General features: G+C 38.6%; 5 non-coding genes across 5 annotated transcripts; 4 read left to right on the top strand and 1 right to left on the bottom strand.

Annotated features, from left to right (window-relative positions):
• Positions 1 to 470: 470 nt before the first annotated feature.
• TRNAT-CGU (transfer RNA threonine (anticodon CGU)) lies at positions 471 to 544 on the top strand. Its single transcript has one exon. It is a non-coding gene; the product is annotated as a tRNA-Thr (tRNA).
• Positions 545 to 4012: 3468 nt separating this feature from the next.
• Positions 4013 to 4086, top strand: TRNAT-AGU (transfer RNA threonine (anticodon AGU)). The gene has a single exon. It is a non-coding gene; the product is annotated as a tRNA-Thr (tRNA).
• Positions 4087 to 5641: 1555 nt separating this feature from the next.
• On the top strand, positions 5642 to 5715 carry TRNAT-AGU (transfer RNA threonine (anticodon AGU)). The gene has a single exon. It is a non-coding gene; the product is annotated as a tRNA-Thr (tRNA).
• Positions 5716 to 9041: 3326 nt separating this feature from the next.
• On the top strand, positions 9042 to 9115 carry TRNAT-AGU (transfer RNA threonine (anticodon AGU)). The gene has a single exon. It is a non-coding gene; the product is annotated as a tRNA-Thr (tRNA).
• An 8003-nt stretch (positions 9116 to 17118) lies between these two features.
• TRNAS-GCU (transfer RNA serine (anticodon GCU)) lies at positions 17119 to 17200 on the bottom strand. Its single transcript has one exon. It is a non-coding gene; the product is annotated as a tRNA-Ser (tRNA).
• Between the last annotated feature and the right edge of the window lie 2058 nt (positions 17201 to 19258).

Genomic DNA, 19258 nt, shown 5'->3' with positions numbered 1-19258 from the left:
TTTGTCAGAGTTGCCTTATCTCGTCAACTACAGTGCCTGTTGTTTGAAGTTAGCTTGGGGAAAACTCTATCAGAAATGAACCAGTGCTGAGGTTTTTAATATCAATTAGTCATAATTTTTCCTCCTTTTGGTTTTGCCACGGCATTTCTTCAGTCTGTCTATTCTGTGTCATAACTTGGAAGCAAAACAAGTCCCAAATGTCAGCTGTGCTAAAAGATGGCTCATTCAATTGCAAAACTTCAAAGCCTTTGTCCTCGATACAGCTTCTGTAAATTTGTCAGTCTTTTAAATGAATGCTCTTCAAAATTTACTTGGCTTCTTAAGTGTTATGACTGAGATTGAAATCTTATTCCATGTTTCTGCTCTACGTGGAATGGAACTCAAGCTCAATATTGTTTTGCTGCGCTAACCAGTTGAATGTTCGATTGGTGCTTCAATCTTCCTTGGATTTCAAACGCATGCCATCTTCAGGTGCTGTGGCTTAGTTGGTTAAAGTGCCTGTCTCGTAAACAGGAGATCCTGAGTTCGAATCTCAGCAGTGCCTCGTTTTCATCTCCTCACAAAGAAGCTTCCTATCTTAAAAATAGGTGTTTCACTTGCGACTGATAGTGCAATTGTGAGATTAAAAATCTCTTCTATCTAAGAGATATAAAGGAAGAAAGATGGCTTCAAGCATGACAATGTAAAACCAGTTGATTTAGTTTTGAAATGAATCCTTTCTATGCATCTCTAATCCGTTTATCCAATGTCTCTCACCTTTATGTCATTTGGCTTAGTTGGTCAAAGAGCCTGTTTAGTAAACAGAAAATCTTGAATTTGAATGCCAGCAGTGCTATTCTTTCTTTATGTCAGTTTGGGGCTTCTTAACTCTCTATGCAGGCTTTCTAATGAATCACACCTGTTTGTACTTTGTCTTAGTTGGTCAAAGAGCCTGTTTAGTAAACAGAAAATCTTGAATTTGAATGCCAGCAGTGCTATTCTTTCTTTATGTCAGTTTGGGGCTTCTTAACTCTCTAAGCAGGCTTTCTAATGTATCACACCTGTTTGTCCTTTGTCTTAGTTGGTCAAAGAGCCTGTTTAGTAAACAGAAAATTTTGAATTTGAATGCCAGCAGTCCTCTTCCTTCTTTATCTCATTTTAGGGCTGTTTAACTCTCTAAGCAGGCTTTCTAATGTATCACACCTGTTTGTCCTTTGGCTTAGTTGGTCAAAGAGCCTATTTAGTAAATGGAAAATCTTGATTTTGAATGTCAGCAGTGCTTTCTATTCTTCATCTCATTTTGTGGGTTTTTACCCCAAAAAGAGGACTTTTACTCTTGTTTGTCATCAAATATTAATTTCCCACAGCCCTAATATAGTGCAATTGAGAAAAAAAATTCTCTGCTGTTGAAACACTTTAAAAGGAATTAGAGGATATAATTTTCTTTACAGAATATAGGATGGCATCAAGCTTTACAAGTTAAAACAAGTGGATTTACAGATCTGACTCTGCAAAGTTTGATAGCAGCACAGGCGTATTGTAAACTTTCATGCTTGAAGTGTCCACCGCTTGGGTTAAAAATGAAAACCAAACCATTCAACACGAAAGAAGAAGCAGATTAATCCGACGAGGATGGGATTCAAACCCATGCATGCAGAGCACAATGGATTAGCAGTCCATCGCCTTAACCACTCGGCCACCTCTTCTACATAGCACCTGTACGTTTAGGTGGGAAGATGTTGAGAGGGTTTTTACCAGTCAGTGTTTTTTCACTGAAGATTGTATGTTGGCTTTTGTCAGAGTTGCCTTATCTCGTCAACTACAGTGCCTGTTGTTTGAAGTTAGCTTGGGGAAAACTCTATCAGAAATGAACCAGTGCTGAGGTTTTTAATATCAATTAGTCATAATTTTTCCTCCTTTTGGTTTTGCCATGGCATTTCTTCAGTCTGTCTATTCTGTGTCATAACTTGGAAGCAAAACAAGTCCCAAATTTCAGCTGTGCTAAAAGATGGCTCATTCAATTGCAAAACTTGAAAGCCTTTGTCCTCGATACAGCTTCTGTAAATTTGTCAGTCTTTTTAATGAATGCTCTTCAAAATTTACTTGGCTTCTTAAGTGTTATGACTGAGATTGAAATCTTAATCCATGTTTCTGCTCTACGTGGAATGGAACTCAAGCTCAATATTGTTTTGCTGCGCTAACCAGTTGAATGTTCGATTGGTGCTTCAATCTTCCTTGGATTTCAAATGCATGACATCTTCTGGTGCTGTGGCTGAGTTGGTTAAAGTGCCTGTCTAGTAAACAGAAGATCCTGAGTTCGAATCTCAGCAGTGCCTTGTTTTCATCTCCTCACAAAGAAGCTTCCTATCTTAAAAATAGGTGTTTCACTTGCGACTGATAGTGCAATTGTGAGATTAAAAATCTCTTCTATCTAAGAGATATAAAGGAAGAAAGATGGCTTCAAGCATGACAATGTAAAACCAGTTGATTTAGTTTTGAAATGAATCCTTTCTATGCATCTCTAATCCGTTTATCCAATGTCTCTCACCTTTATGTCATTTGGCTTAGTTGGTCAAAGAGCCTGTTTAGTAAACAGAAAATCTTGAATTTGAATGCCAGCAGTGCTATTCTTTCTTTATGTCAGTTTGGGGCTTCTTAACTCTCTATGCAGGCTTTCTAATGAATCACACCTGTTTGTACTTTGTCTTAGTTGGTCAAAGAGCCTGTTTAGTAAACAGAAAATCTTGAATTTGAATGCCAGCAGTGCTATTCTTTCTTTATGTCAGTTTGGGGCTTCTTAACTCTCTAAGCAGGCTTTCTAATGTATCACACCTGTTTGTCCTTTGTCTTAGTTGGTCAAAGAGCCTGTTTAGTAAACAGAAAATTTTGAATTTGAATGCCAGCAGTCCTCTTCCTTCTTTATCTCATTTTAGGGCTGTTTAACTCTCTAAGCAGGCTTTCTAATGTATCACACCTGTTTGTCCTTTGGCTTAGTTGGTCAAAGAGCCTATTTAGTAAATGGAAAATCTTGATTTTGAATGTCAGCAGTGCTTTCTATTCTTCATCTCATTTTGTGGGTTTTTACCCCAAAAAGAGGACTTTTACTCTTGTTTGTCATCAAATATTAATTTCCCACAGCCCTAATATAGTGCAATTGAGAAAAAAAATTCTCTGCTGTTGAAACACTTTAAAAGGAATTAGAGGATATAATTTTCTTTACAGAATATAGGATGGCATCAAGCTTTACAAGTTAAAACAAGTGGATTTACAGATCTGACTCTGCAAAGTTTGATAGCAGCACAGGCGTATTGTAAACTTTCATGCTTGAAGTGTCCACCGCTTGGGTTAAAAATGAAAACCAAACCATTCAACACGAAAGAAGAAGCAGATTAATCCGACGAGGATGGGATTCAAACCCATGCATGCAGAGCACAATGGATTAGCAGTCCATCGCCTTAACCACTCGGCCACCTCTTCTACATAGCACCTGTACGTTTAGGTGGGAAGATGTTGAGAGGGTTTTTACCAGTCAGTGTTTTTTCACTGAAGATTGTATGTTGGCTTTTGTCAGAGTTGCCTTATCTCGTCAACTACAGTGCCTGTTGTTTGAAGTTAGCTTGGGGAAAACTCTATCAGAAATGAACCAGTGCTGAGGTTTTTAATATCAATTAGTCATAATTTTTCCTCCTTTTGGTTTTGCCATGGCATTTCTTCAGTCTGTCTATTCTGTGTCATAACTTGGAAGCAAAACAAGTCCCAAATTTCAGCTGTGCTAAAAGATGGCTCATTCAATTGCAAAACTTCAAAGCCTTTGTCCTCGATACAGCTTCTGTAAATTTGTCAGTCTTTTAAATGAATGCTCTTCAAAATTTACTTGGCTTCTTAAGTGTTATGACTGAGATTGAAATCTTATTCCATGTTTCTGCTCTACGTGGAATGGAACTCAAGCTCAATATTGTTTTGCTGCGCTAACCAGTTGAATGTTCGATTGGTGCTTCAATCTTCCCTGGATTTCAAATCCATGCCATCTTCAGGTGCTGTGGCTTAGTTGGTTAAAGCGCCTGTCTAGTAAACAGGAGATCCTGAGTTCGAATCTCAGCAGTGCCTTGTTTTCATCTCCTCACAAAGAAGCTTCCTATCTTAAAAATAGGTGTTTCACTTGCGACTGATAGTGCAATTGTGAGATTAAAAATCTCTTCTATCTATGAGATATAAAGGAAGAAAGATGGCTTCAAGCATGACAATGTAAAACCAGTTGCTTTTGTTTTGAAATGCCTCCTTTCTATGCATCTCTAATCCGTTTATCCAATGTCTCTCACCTTTATGTCCTTTGGCTTAGTTGGTCAAAGAGCCTGTTTAGTAAACAGAAAATCTTGAATTTGAATGCCAGCAGTGCTATTCTTTCTTTATGTCAGTTTGGGGCTTCTTAACTCTCTAAGCAGGCTTTCTAATGTATCACACCTGTTTGTCCTTTGTCTTAGTTGGTCAAAGAGCCTGTTTAGTAAACAGAAAATTTTGAATTTGAATGCCAGCAGTCCTCTTCCTTCTTTATCTCATTTTAGGGCTGTTTAACTCTCTAAGCAGGCTTTCTAATGTATCACACCTGTTTGTCCTTTGGCTTAGTTGGTCAAAGAGCCTATTTAGTAAATGGAAAATCTTGATTTTGAATGTCAGCAGTGCTTTCTATTCTTCATCTCATTTTGTGGGTTTTTACCCCAAAAAGAGGACTTTTACTCTTGTTTGTCATCAAATATTAATTTCCCACAGCCCTAATATAGTGCAATTGAGAAAAAAAATTCTCTGCTGTTGAAACACTTTAAAAGGAATTAGAGGATATAATTTTCTTTACAGAATATAGGATGGCATCAAGCTTTACAAGTTAAAACAAGTGGATTTACAGATCTGACTCTGCAAAGTTTGATAGCAGCACAGGCGTATTGTAAACTTTCATGCTTGAAGTGTCCACCGCTTGGGTTAAAAATGAAAACCAAACCATTCAACACGAAAGAAGAAGCAGATTAATCCGACGAGGATGGGATTCAAACCCATGCATGCAGAGCACAATGGATTAGCAGTCCATCGCCTTAACCACTCGGCCACCTCTTCTACATAGCACCTGTACGTTTAGGTGGGAAGATGTTGAGAGGGTTTTTACCAGTCAGTGTTTTTTCACTGAAGATTGTATGTTGGCTTTTGTCAGAGTTGCCTTATCTCGTCAACTACAGTGCCTGTTGTTTGAAGATAGCTTGGGGAAAACTCTATCAGAAATGAACCAGTGCTGAGGTTTTTAATATCAATTAGTCATAATTTTTCCTCCTTTTGGTTTTGCCATGGCATTTCTTCAGTCTGTCTATTCTGTGTCATAACTTGGAAGCAAAACAAGTCCCAAATTTCAGCTGTGCTAAAAGATGGCTCATTCAATTGCAAAACTTCAAAGCCTTTGTCCTCGATACAGCTTCTGTAAATTTGTCAGTCTTTTAAATGAATGCTCTTCAAAATTTACTTGGCTTCTTAAGTGTTATGACTGAGATTGAAATCTTATTCCATGTTTCTGCTCTACGTGGAATGGAACTCAAGCTCAATATTGTTTTGCTGCGCTAACCAGTTGAATGTTCGATTGGTGCTTCAATCTTCCCTGGATTTCAAATCCATGCCATCTTCAGGTGCTGTGGCTTAGTTGGTTAAAGCGCCTGTCTAGTAAACAGGAGATCCTGAGTTCGAATCTCAGCAGTGCCTTGTTTTCATCTCCTCACAAAGAAGCTTCCTATCTTAAAAATAGGTGTTTCACTTGCGACTGATAGTGCAATTGTGAGATTAAAAATCTCTTCTATCTATGAGATATAAAGGAAGAAAGATGGCTTCAAGCATGACAATGTAAAACCAGTTGCTTTTGTTTTGAAATGCCTCCTTTCTATGCATCTCTAATCCGTTTATCCAATGTCTCTCACCTTTATGTCCTTTGGCTTAGTTGGTCAAAGAGCCTGTTTAGTAAACAGAAAATCTTGAATTTGAATGCCAGCAGTGCTATTCTTTCTTTATGTCAGTTTGGGGCTTCTTAACTCTCTAAGCAGGCTTTCTAATGTATCACACCTGTTTGTCCTTTGTCTTAGTTGGTCAAAGAGCCTGTTTAGTAAACAGAAAATTTTGAATTTGAATGCCAGCAGTCCTCTTCCTTCTTTATCTCATTTTAGGGCTGTTTAACTCTCTAAGCAGGCTTTCTAATGTATCACACCTGTTTGTCCTTTGGCTTAGTTTGTCAAAGAGCCTATTTAGTAAATGGAAAATCTTGATTTTGAATGTCAGCAGTGCTTTCTATTCTTCATCTCATTTTGTGGGTTTTTACCCCAAAAAGAGGACTTTTACTCTTGTTTGTCATCAAATATTATTTTCCCACAGCCCTAATATAGTGCAATTGAGAAAAAAAATTCTCTGCTGTTGAAACACTTTAAAAGGAATTAGAGGATATAATTTTCTTTACAGAATATAGGATGGCATCAAACTTTACAAATTAAAACAAGTGGATTTACAGATCTGACTCTGCAAAGTTTGATAGCAGCACAGGCGTATTGTAAACTTTCATGCATGAAGTGTCCACCGCTTGGGTTAAAAATGAAAACCAAACCATTCAACACGAAAGAAGAAGCAGATTAATCCGACGAGGATGGGATTCAAACCCATGCATGCAGAGCACAATGGATTAGCAGTCCTTCGCCTTAACCACTCGGCCACCTCGTCTACATAGCACCTGTGCGTTTAGGTGGGAAGATGTTGAGAGGGTTTTTACCAGTCAGTGTTTTTTCACTGAAGATTGTATGTTGGCTTTTGTCAGAGTTGCCTTATCTCGTCAACTACAGTGCCTGTTGTTTGAAGTTAGCTTGGGGAAAACTCTATCAGAAATGAACCAGTGCTGAGGTTTTTAATATCAATTAGTCATAATTTTTCCTCCTTTTGCTTTTGCCATGGCATTTCTTCAATCTGTCTATTCTGTGTCATAACTTGGAAGCAAAACAAGTCCCAAATTTCAGCTGTGCTAAAAGATGGCTCATTCAATTGCAAAACTTCAAAGCCTTTGTCCTCGATACAGCTTCTGTAAATTTGTCAGTCTTTTAAATGAATGCTCTTCAAAATTTACTTGGCTTCTTAAGTGTTATGACTGAGATTGAAATCTTATTCCATGTTTCTGCTCTACGTGGAATGGAACTCAAGCTCAATATTGTTTTGCTGCACTAACCAGTTGAATGTTCGATTGGTGCTTCAATCTTCCCTGGATTTCATATCCATGCCATCTACAGGTTCTGTGGCTTAGTTGGTTAAAGCGCCTGTCTAGTAAACAGGAGATCCTGAGTTCGAATCTCAGCAGTGCCTTGTTTTCATCTCCTCACAAAGAAGCTTCCTATCTTAAAAATAGGTGTTTCACTTGCGACTGATAGTGCAATTGTGAGATTAAAAATCTCTTCTATCTAAGAGATATAAAGGAAGAAAGATGGCTTCAAGCTTGACAATGTAAAACCAGTTGATTTAGTTTTGAAATGAATCCTTTCTATGCATCTCTAATCCGTTTATCCAATGTCTCTCACCTTTATGTCCTTTGGCTTAGTTGGTCAAAGAGCCTGTTTAGTAAACAGAAAATCTTGAATTTGAATGCCAGCAGTGCTATTCTTTCTTTATGTCAGTTTGGGGCTTCTTAACTCTCTATGCAGGCTTTCTAATGAATCACACCTGTTTGTACTTTGTCTTAGTTGGTCAAAGAGCCTGTTTAGTAAACAGAAAATCTTGAATTTGAATGCCAGCAGTGCTATTCTTTCTTTATGTCAGTTTGGGGCTTCTTAACTCTCTAAGCAGGCTTTCTAATGTATCACACCTGTTTGTCCTTTGTCTTAGTTGGTCAAAGAGCCTGTTTAGTAAACAGAAAATTTTGAATTTGAATGCCAGCAGTCCTCTTCCTTCTTTATCTCATTTTAGGGCTGTTTAACTCTCTAAGCAGGCTTTCTAATGTATCACACCTGTTTGTCCTTTGGCTTAGTTGGTCAAAGAGCCTATTTAGTAAATGGAAAATCTTGATTTTGAATGTCGGCAGTGCTTTCTATTCTTCATCTCATTTTGTGGGTTTTTACCCCAAAAAGAGGACTTTTACTCTTGTTTGTCATCAAATATTAATTTCCCACAGCCCTAATATAGTGCAATTGAGAAAAAAAATTCTCTGCTGTTGAAACACTTTAAAAGGAATTAGAGGATATAATTTTCTTTACAGAATATAGGATGGCATCAAACTTTACAAATTAAAACAAGTGGATTTACAGATCTGACTCTGCTAAGTTTGATAGCAGCACAGGCGTATTGTAAACTTTCATGCTTGAAGTGTCCACCGCTTGGGTTAAAAATGAAAACCAAACCATTCAACACGAAAGAAGAAGCAGATTAATCCGACGAGGATGGGCTTCGAACCCATGCATGCAGAGCACAATGGATTAGCAGTCCTTCGCCTTAACCACTCGGCCACCTCGTCTACATAGCACCTGTGCGTTTAGGTGGGAAGATGTTGAGAGGGTTTTTACCAGTCAGTGTTTTTTCACTGAAGATTGTATGTTGGCTTTTGTCAGAGTTGCCTTATCTCGTCAACTACAGTGCCTGTTGTTTGAAGTTAGCTTGGGGAAAACTCTATCAGAAATGAACCAGTGCTGAGGTTTTTAATATCAATTAGTCATAATTTTTCCTCCTTTTGCTTTTGCCATGGCATTTCTTCAATCTGTCTATTCTGTGTCATAACTTGGAAGCAAAACAAGTCCCAAATTTCAGCTGTGCTAAAAGATGGCTCATTCAATTGCAAAACTTCAAAGCCTTTGTCCTCGATACAGCTTCTGTAAATTTGTCAGTCTTTTAAATGAATGCTCTTCAAAATTTACTTGGCTTCTTAAGTGTTATGACTGAGATTGAAATCTTATTCCATGTTTCTGCTCTATGTGGAATGGAACTCAAGCTCAATAATGTTTTGCTGCGCTAACCAGTTGAATGTTTGATTGGTGCTTCAATCTTCCTTGGATTTCAAATGCATGCCATCTTCTGGTGCTGTGGCTTAGTTGGTTAAAGCGCCTGTCTAGTAAACAGGAGATCCTGAGTTCGAATCTCAGCAGTGCCTAGTTTTCATCTCCTTACAAAGAAGCTTCCTATCTTAAAAATAGGTGTTTCACTTGCGACTGATAGTGCAATTGTGAGATTAAAAATCTCTTCTATCTAAGAGATATAAAGGAAGAATCATAGAATCGTAGAGTTGGAAGGGACCTCCTGGCCATCTGGTCCAACCCCCTGCTCAAAGCAGGATTCGCTAAATCATCCCAGTTAGATGTCTGTCCAGCCTCTGTTTGAAGACTTCCATTGAAGGAGAACTCACCACTTCTCGTGGCAGCCTGTTCCACTCATTGATCACTCTAATTGTCAAAAAGTTTTTTCTAATATCTAATCTGTGTCTCCTCCCATTCAGTTTCATCCCATTGCTTCTAGTCTTTCCTTGTGCAAATGAGAATAAAGTTGATCCTTCTACAATGTGACAGCCCTTTAGATATTTGTAGACAGCAATTAAGTCTCCTCTCAGTCTTCTCTTTTGCAAACTAAACATTCCCAAATCCTGCAACCTTTCCTCATAAGACAGGGTTTGCAGACCGGTCACCATTCTGGTCGCTCTTTTCTGAACTTGCTCCAGTTTGTTGATGTCTTTTTTAAAATGTGGTGCCCAAAACTGGACACAATATTCCAGATGAGGTCTGACCAAAGAGGAGTAGAGGGAAATAATGACTTCACGTGATCTAGACTGTATGCTTCTGTTAATACATCCTAGAACTGCATTTGCCTTTTTTGCTGCTGCATCACACTGTTGACTCATATTCAGTCTGTGATCTATTAGTATACCCAAGTCTTTTTCACATGTGCTGTCACTTAGCCCTATTCCTCCCATTCTATATATGCTTTTTTCATTTTTATTGCCCAGATGTAGTACTTTGCATTTCTCCCTGTTAAAAACCATTCTGTTAGTTACTGCCCACTTCTCCAGTTTATTTAAATCTTTTTGAATCCTCTCTCTCTCTTCTCTAGTATTAGCTATCCCTCCTAGCTTTGTGTCATCAGCAAATTTAATCAGTTTACCCTCAATTCCTTCATCTAAATCGTTGATAAAGATGTTGAACAATACAGGGCCCAGGACAGAGCCCTGTGGTACCCCACTTGAGACATTCTTCCAACTGGATGTGCAGCCATTTACGACCACTCTTTGGGTCCGATCACTAAGCCAGCTATGAATCCACCTAACAGTTGCCTTGTCCATTCCATACTTAGTCATTTTTTCAATAAGGATTGTATGAGAGACTTTGTCAAATGCTTTGCTGAAGTCAAGATATACTATATCTACAGCATTTCCTTGATCCACCCAATCAGTGATACCGTCATAGAAGGAAATTAAGTTAGTCTGACATGACTTATTAGTTACAAACCCATGCTGACTCTGTTTGATCACTTCATTCTTATCCAGGTATTGACTTAAATGTTGTTTAATAATTTGTTCAAAGATCTTTCCTGGTATAGAAGTCAGACTCACCGGCCTATAGTTGCCTGGGTCCACCTTCTTCCCCTTTTTGAAGATAGGAACAACATTTGCTCTTCTCCAGTCTTCTGGCACTTCTCCTGTTCTCCAAGAATTTTCAAAGATTATGGAGAGTGGTTCAGAAATTTCTTCTGCTATCTCCTTCAGTACTCTGGGGTGTAATTCATCTGGACCTGGAGACTTGAATTCATTTAGGTTAGCTAAGTGTTTCCTCACTATCTTTCTGTTTATAGATATCCTGGTTTCTTCTATTCCCTTAATAGGACAGTGAATAACAGTTGGTGTTACATTTCCTTTCTGAGAGAAAACAGATGCAAAATAGGAATTTAAAAGTTCAGCCTTCTCAACATCCTGTCTTACCATTTCATCATTTTCATCCTGTAAAAATCCTATAGCATCTTTGACTTTTCTTTTACTTTTGACATATCCCCAAAATCCTTTATTATTGCTTTTGACATCTCTTGCAAGCCTCAATTCATTTTCAGCTTTAGCTAATCTGATTTGTGCCCTGCTGATTCTGCAGACAGCATTATATTCTTCTTTAGATATGCCTCCCTCTTTCCATTTTATAAACATTTTTTTCTTCCTTTTTAGCATGTGCTTAAGTTCTGTGTTCACCCATCCTGGTTTCCTTAAATGCTTCCTATTCTTCCCTCTTTTCGGAATTGTTAACAACTGTGCTTTGAGAATTTCATTTTTCAAGATTTCCCATCCTTCCTGGACATTTTTGTCTTTAAGGATATCCAGCCATTGGATCCCTCCAATTATCTTTCTGAATCCCTTAAAATCTGCCTTTCTGAAATCTAACCTTGACGTCTGAGTCTTCACAGGTCTTCCGCCTCTAGTTATCCAAAATTCTAAAATAGCATGGTCGCTACCTCCTAGGGTTCCAGCCACTTTTACCTCCTCAACCATTTCCTCCCTGTTTATAAGGATTAGATCCAAGGTAGCAGTTCCCCTTGTTTTCTCCCCTACCTTTTGGAAGATAAAGTTGTCAGCAAGAGAGGATAAGAATTTCCTTGACCTGTTAGTTTTGCCTGAGAGAGATTCCCAACAAATGTCTGGATAGTTGAAATCTCCCATGACAACTATGTCATATTTTTTGGAGAACTTGGCCATTTGATGCATAAAGAGTTCATCCATATCTTCAGCTTGCACAGGCGGCCTGTAGTAAATGCCTACAATGGTGTCCTTTCCATTGTTCTGTCCTTGTATTCTTACCCAAACAGTTTCCACAGAACTCCCAGTCTCTGAAGCTTCAATCTCTGTGCAGATATACGCGTTTCTAACATACAATGCAACACCCCCTCCTCGTTTATCAAGTCTGTTTCTTGCAAATAAGTTGTATCCTTCTAGTCTTGTATTCCAATCATGTGTATTGTCCCACCAAGTTTCAGTGATTCCAATGACATCATATTTCTTTTCCTGTGTTAGTAGTTCCAATTCTCCTTGTTTGTTGCCCATGCTTTGTGCATTAGTATAGAAACATTTTAGTTTGTGATTGGTTTCTCTTTCTCCAATATTTTTATTAATTAGATTCTTTCGTCTTTGTTCTTCCTTTCCACTTCTATTAGCAGAGTTCTCAATAGCATTTGTCAGGTGTATGGCTTTTTCTGGTCTTTTGCTTCCCTTCCCATGTTGTTCTAGTTTAAAGCTCTCCTTACAAGTGTAGCAAGGCGACTTCCAAATACATGCTTTCCAGTCTTCGTAAGGTGCACCCCATCTCTAGCAAGTAGTCCATCGTATAAGTAGTTCACTCCGTGATCCAGAAATCCAAATCGTTGCTGACGGCACCATCGACGTAGCCAGTTGTTCACCTGCAGAATCTTATTCCACCTCCTTGGTCCATGGCCATCCACTGGGAGGATGGAAGAGAAGACCACCTGCGCTCCCAGTTCTTTCACTTTCTTGCCTAAGTCTTCAAAGTCTCTGCAGATGGTTTCCAGGTCGTTTCTTGTGGTGTCATTTGTCCCCACATGTAGTAGCAGGAATGGGTAGTCATCTGTAGGTCTGAAGAGTCCTGATATCCTGTCAGACACATCTTTAATTTTTGCACCTGGAAGACAGCACATTTCTCTTGAAGTTATATCCGGTCTGCAGATAGCTGCCTCTGTTCCTCTCAAAAGGGAATCCCCCATGACCACCACTCTCCGTTTCTTCTTCACAACATTTTTCTTTCTCCATCCAGGAGGACTCTGAAGGCGTACAAGGTTGCTGTTTGTTGGCAAAGTCTTATCCTGATGTATTTCTTCATCATTTTCCTGCGTGAGAGCCTGGTACTGGTTTCTGAGCAGTATGGGTGCTGACTGCCTCCTGATCCTCCTGCTTCTCTGGGTCACATGTCTCCATTCCTCTGTTTCTTCAGGTGCACTTCGAATTTCTTCTCTTTCTGTAACATGAAGAGATAATTCTGCTCTGTCCAAGAACTCTTCACCTTCCTTAATGATCTTCAACGTAGCCAACCTCTCTTCGAGATTTTGCAACTTTTCCTCCAACAGGGACACAAGCTTGCATTTGTGGCATGTGAAGTTTGGCTTTTCCACTGGTAAGTCTGTGAACATGTAGCAAGAAATGCAGCTCACCAAATGGCTCCTGGCCTCTTCCATCTTGAGATTTCTTAAAAACGATGAAAGATGAGCCAAAATTCGGCGTGCGGTTTTTCCGATTTCCTCTTTTCAGCTGCAACGGCCAAAACCCAGTGATCGTTGAGCTCGCGGAGACTCTTCACTTATCCCAGAAGGCACTGGGAATATGCAAATGATCTCCTCAAGACTCTTCCCCTGGTTTTCCGATTTCCTCTTTTCAGCTGCAACGGCCAAAACCCAGTGATCGTTGAGCTCGCGGAGACTCTTCACTTACCCCAGAAGGCACTGGGAATATGCAAATGATCTCCTCAAGACTCTTCCCCTGGTTGAAAGATGGCTTCAAGCATGACAATGTAAAACCAGTTGATTTAGTTTTGAAATGCCTCCTTTCTATGCATCTCTAATCCGTTTATCCAATGTATCTCCGACGACGAGATTCGAACCCATGCATGCAGAGCACAATGGATTAGCAGTCCATCGCCTTAACCACTCGGCCACCTCGTCTACATAGCACATGTGCGTTTAGGTGGGAAGATGTTGAGAGGGTTTTTACCAGTCAGTGTTTTTTCACTGAAGATTGTATGTTGGCTTTTGTCAGATTTGACTTATCTCGTCAACTACAGTGCCTGTTGTTTGAAGTTAGCTTGGGGAAAACTCTATCAGAAATGAACCAGTGCTGAGGTTTTTAATATCAATTAGTCATAATTTTTCCTCCTTTTGGTTTTGCCATGGCATTTCTTCAATCTGTCTATTCTGTGTCATAACTTGGAAGCAAAACAAGTCCCAAATTTCAGCTGTGCTAAAAGATGGCTCATTCAATTGCAAAACTTCAAAGCCTTTGTCCTCGATACAGCTTCTATAAATTTGTCAGTCTTTTAAGTGAATGCTCTTCAAAATTTACTTGGCTTCTTAAGTGTTATGACTGAGATTGAAATCTTATTCCATGTTTCTGCTCTACGTGGAATGGAACTCAAGCTCAATATTGTTTTGCTGCGCTAACCAGTTGAATGTTCGATTGATGCTTCAATCTTCCTTGGATTTCAAATGCATGCCATTTTCTGGTGCTGTGGCTTAGTTGGTTAAAGTACCTGTCTAGTAAACAGGAGATCCTGAGATCGAATCTCAGCAGTGCCTTGTTTTCATCTCCTTACAAAGAAGCTTCCTATCTTAAAAATAGGTGTTTCACTTGCGACTGATAGTGCAATTGTGAGATTAAAAATCTCTTCTATCTAAGAGATATAAAGGAAGAAAGATGGCTTCAAGCATGACAATGTAAAACCAGTTGATTTAGTTTTGAAATGCCTCCTTTCTATGCATCTCTAATCCATTTATCCAATGTATCTCACCTTTATGTCCTTTGGCTTAGTTGGTCAAAGAGCCTGTTTAGTAAACAGAAAATCTTGAATTTGAATGCCAGCAGTGCTATTCTTTCTTTATGTCAGTTTGGGGCTTCTTAACTCTCTAAGCAGGCTTTCTAATGTATCACACCTGTTTGTCCTTTGTCATAGTTGGTCAAAGAGCCTGTTTAGTAAACAGAAAATCTTGAATTTGAATGCCAGCAGTCCTCTTCCTTCTTTATCTCAGTTTAGGGCTGTTTAACTCTCTAAGCAGGCTTTCTAATGTATCACACCTGTTTGTCCTTTGTCTTAGTTTGTCAAAGAGCCTATTTAGTAAATGGAAAATCTTGAATTTGAATGCCAGCAGTCCTTTTCCTTCTTTATCTCAGTTTAGGGCTGTTTAACTCTCTAAGCAGGCTTTTTAATGTTTTTCACCTGTTTGTCCTTTGGCTTAGTTGGTCAAAGAGCCTATTTAGTAAAAGGAAAATCTTGATTTTGAATGTCAGCAGTGCTTTCTATTCTTCATCTCATTTTGTGGGTTTTTACCCCAAAAAGAGGACTTTTACTCTTGCTTGTCATCAAATATTAATTTCCCATAGCTCTAATATAGTGCAATTGAGAAAAAAAATTCTCTGCTGTTGAAACACTTTAAAAGGAATTAGAGGATATAATTTTCTTTACAGAATATAGGATGGCATCAAGCTTTACAAGTTAAAACGAGTGGATTTACAGATCTGACTCTGCAAAGTTTGATAGCAGCACAGGAGTATTGTAAACTTTCATGCTTGAAGTGTCCACCGCTTGGGTTAAAAATGAAAACCAAACCATTCAAAACAAAAGAAGAAGCAGATTAATCCGACGAGGATGGGATTCGAACCCATGCATGCAGAGCACAATGGATTAGCAGTCCATCACCTTAACCACTCGTCCACCTCTTCTACATAGAGCACGTGCGTTTAGGTGGGAAGATGTTGAGAGGGTTTTTACCAGTCAGAGTTTTTTCACTGAAGATTGTATGTTGGCTTTTGTCAGAGTTGCCTTATCTCGTCAACTACAGTGCCTGTTGTTTGAAGTTAGCTTGGGGAAAACTCTATCAGAAATGAACCAGTGCTGAGGTTTTATTATCAATTAGTCATAATTTTTCCTCCTTTTGGTTTTGCCATGGCATTTCTTCAATCTGTCTATTCTGTGTCATAACTTGGAAGCAAAACAAGTCCCAAATTTCAGCTGTGCTAAAAGATGGCTCATTCAATTGCAAAACTTCAAAGCCTTTGTCCTCGATACAGCTTCTGTAAATTTGTCAGTCTTTTAAATGAATGCTCTTCAAAATTTACTTGGCTTCTTAAGTGTTATGACTGAGATTGAAATCTTATTCCATGTTTCTGCTCTACGTGGAATGGAACTCAAGCTCAATAATGTTTTGCTGCGCTAACCAGTTGAATGTTCGATTGGTGCTTCAATCTTCCTTGGATTTCAAATGCATGCCATCTTCTGGTGCTGTGGCTTAGTTGGTTAAAGCGCCTGTCTAGTAAACAGGAGATCCTGAGTTTGAATCTCAGCAGTGCCTTGTTTTCATCTCCTCACAAAGAAGCTTCCTATCTTAAAAATAGGTGTTTCACTTGCGACTGATAGTGCAATTGTGAGATTAAAAATCTCTTCTATCTAAGAGATATAAAGGAAGAAAGATGGCTTCAAGCATGACAATGTAAAACCAGTTTATTTAGTTTTGAAATGCCTCCTTTCTATGCATCTCTAATCCGTTTATCCAATGTATCTCACCTTTATGTCCTTTTTCTTAGTTGGTCAAAGAGCCTGTTTAGTAAACAGAAAATCTTGAATTTGAATGCCAGCAGTGCTATTCTTTCTTTATGTCAGTTTGGGGCTTCTTAACTCTCTAAGCAGGCTTTCTAATGTATCACACCTGTTTGTCCTTTGTCATGGTTGGTCAAAGAGCCTGTTTAGTAAACAGAAAATCTTGAATTTGAATGCCAGCAGTCCTCTTCCTTCTTTATCTCAGTTTAGGGCTGTTTAACTCTCTAAGCAGGCTTTCTAATGTATCACACCTGTTTGTCCTTTGTCTTAGTTGGTCAAAGAGCCTATTTAGTAAATGGAAAATCTTGAATTTGAATGCCAGCAGTCCTTTTCCTTCTTTATCTCAGTTTAGGGCTGTTTAACTCTCTAAGCAGGCTTTTTAATGTTTTTCACCTGTTTGTCCTTTGGCTTAGTTGGTCAAAGAGCCTATTTAGTAAAAGGAAAATCTTGATTTTGAATGTCAGCAGTGCTTTCTATTCTTCATCTCATTTTGTGGGTTTTTACCCCAAAAAGAGGACTTTTACTCTTGCTTGTCATCAAATATTAATTTCCCATAGCCCTAATATAGTGCAATTGAGAAAAAAAATTCTCTGCTGTTGAAACACTTTAAAAGGAATTAGAGGATATAATTTTCTTTACAGAATATAGGATGGCATCAAGCTTTACAAATTAAAACCAGTGGATTTACAGATCTGACTCTGCAAAGTTTGATAGCAGCACAGGAGTATTGTAAACTTTCATGCTTGAAGTGTCCACCGCTTGGGTTAAAAATGAAAACCAAACCATTCAACACGAAAGAAGAAGCAGATTAATCCGACGAGGATGGGATTCGAACCCATGCATGCAGAGCACAATGGATTAGCAGTCCATCGCCTTAACCACTCGGCCACCTCATCTACATAGCACCTGTGCGTTTAGGTGGGAAGATGTTGAGAGGGTTTTTACCAGTCAGTGTTTTTTCACTGAAGATTGTATGTTGGCTTTTGTCAGATTTGACTTATCTCGTCAACTACAGTACCTGTTGTTTGAAGTTAGCTTGGGGAAAACTCTATCAGAAATGAACCAGTGCTGAGGTTTTTAATATCAATTAGTCATAATTTTTCCTCCTTTTGGTTTTGCCATGGCATTTCTTCAATCTGTCTATTCTGTGTCATAACTTGGAAGCAAAACAAGTCCCAAATTTCAGCTGTGCTAAAAGATGGCTCATTCAATTGCAAAACTTCAAAGCCTTTGTCCTCGATACAGCTTCTGTAAATTTGTCAGTCTTTTAAATGAATGGTCTTCAAAATTTACTTGGCTTCTTAAGTGTTATGACTGAGATTGAAATCTTATTCCATGTTTCTGCTCTACGTGGAATGGAACTCAAGCTCAATAATGTTTTGCTGCGCTAACCAGTTGAATGTTCGATTGGTGCTTCAATCTTCCTTGGATTTCAAATGCATGCCATTTTCTGGTGCTGTGGCTTAGTTGGTTAAAGTTCCTGTCTAGTAAACAAGAGATCCTGAGTTCGAATCTCAGCAGTGCTTTGTTTTCATCTCCTTACAAAGAAGCTTCCTATCTTAAAAATAGGTGTTTCACTTGCGACTGATAGTGCAATTGTGAGATTAAAAATCTCTTCTATCTAAGAGATATAAAGGAAGAAAGATGGCTTCAAGCCTGACAATGTAAAACCAGTTGATTTAGTTTTGAAATGCCTCCTTTCTATCCATCTCTAATCCATTTATCCAATGTATCTCACCTTTATGTCCTTTGGCTTAGTTGGTCAAAGAGCCTGTTTAGTAAACAGAAAATCTTGAATTTGAATGCCAGCAGTGCTATTCTTTCTTTATGTCAGTTTGGGGCTTCTTAACTCTCTATGCAGGCTTTCTAATGTATCACACCTGTTTGTCCTTTGTCTTAGTTGGTCAAAGAGCCTGTTTAGTAAACAGAAAATCTTGAATTTGAATGCCAGCAGTCCTCTTCCTTCTTTATCTCAGTTTAGGGCTGTTTAACTCTCTAAGCAGGCTTTCTAATGTATCACACCTGTTTGTCCTTTGTCTTAGTTGGTCAAAGAGCCTATTTAGTAAATGGAAAATCTTGAATTTGAATGCCAGCAGTCCTTTTCCTTTTTTATCTCAGTTTAGGGCTGTTTAACTCTCTAAGCAGGCTTTTTAATGTTTCGCACCTGTTTGTCCTTTGGCTTAGTTGGTCAAAGAGCCTATTTAGTAAAAGGAAAATCTTGATTTTGAATGTCAGCAGTGCTTTCTATTCTTCATCTCATTTTGTGGGTTTTTACCCCAAAAAGAGGACTTTTACTCTTGTTTGTCATCAAATATTAATTTCCCACAGCCCTAATATAGTGCAATTGAGAAAAAAAATTCTCTGCTGTTGAAACACTTTAAAAGGAATTAGAGGATATAATTTTCTTTACAGAATATAGGATGGCATCAAGCTTTACAAATTAAAACCAGTGGATTTACAGATCTGACTCTGCAAAGTTTGATAGCAGCACAGGAGTATTGTAGACTTTCATGCTTGAAGTGTCCACCGCTTGGGTTAAAAATGAAAACCAAACCATTCAAAACGAAAGAAGAAGCAGATTAATCCGACGAGGATGGGATTCGTACCCATGCATGCAGAGCACAATGGATTAGCAGTCCATCACCTTAACCACTCGGCCACCTCTTCTACATAGCGCACGTGCTGTTAAGGGAAGAATATATGGCACATGAATATATACAAGAATCAAAACTGTATCACTATATGGACGCTTTGCTGGATATTGGGATCATGTTGCTTTAAGATACTTCTGATTTTCTTATATTTTCTTATATTTTCTTAGAGTTGTTTCTGTATGGTATCACTCACCTAAGCTTCATCAAATATTGAATAAACTGGGTGGACCAGGGTGAGCCAAGCTAGAAGACAATACTTGTGTATATAAGTATTGTTCAGCAATGTGGGAGCAGTAAACG

The sequence above is a fragment of the Dendrobates tinctorius genome, unplaced genomic scaffold, assembly GCF_039654945.1.
Source record: "Dendrobates tinctorius isolate UK_male_01 unplaced genomic scaffold, ASM3965494v1 ptg000254l, whole genome shotgun sequence".
Lineage (NCBI taxonomy): Eukaryota > Metazoa > Chordata > Amphibia > Anura > Dendrobatidae > Dendrobates > Dendrobates tinctorius.
This window is presented reverse-complemented; position numbering and strand designations above follow the sequence as displayed.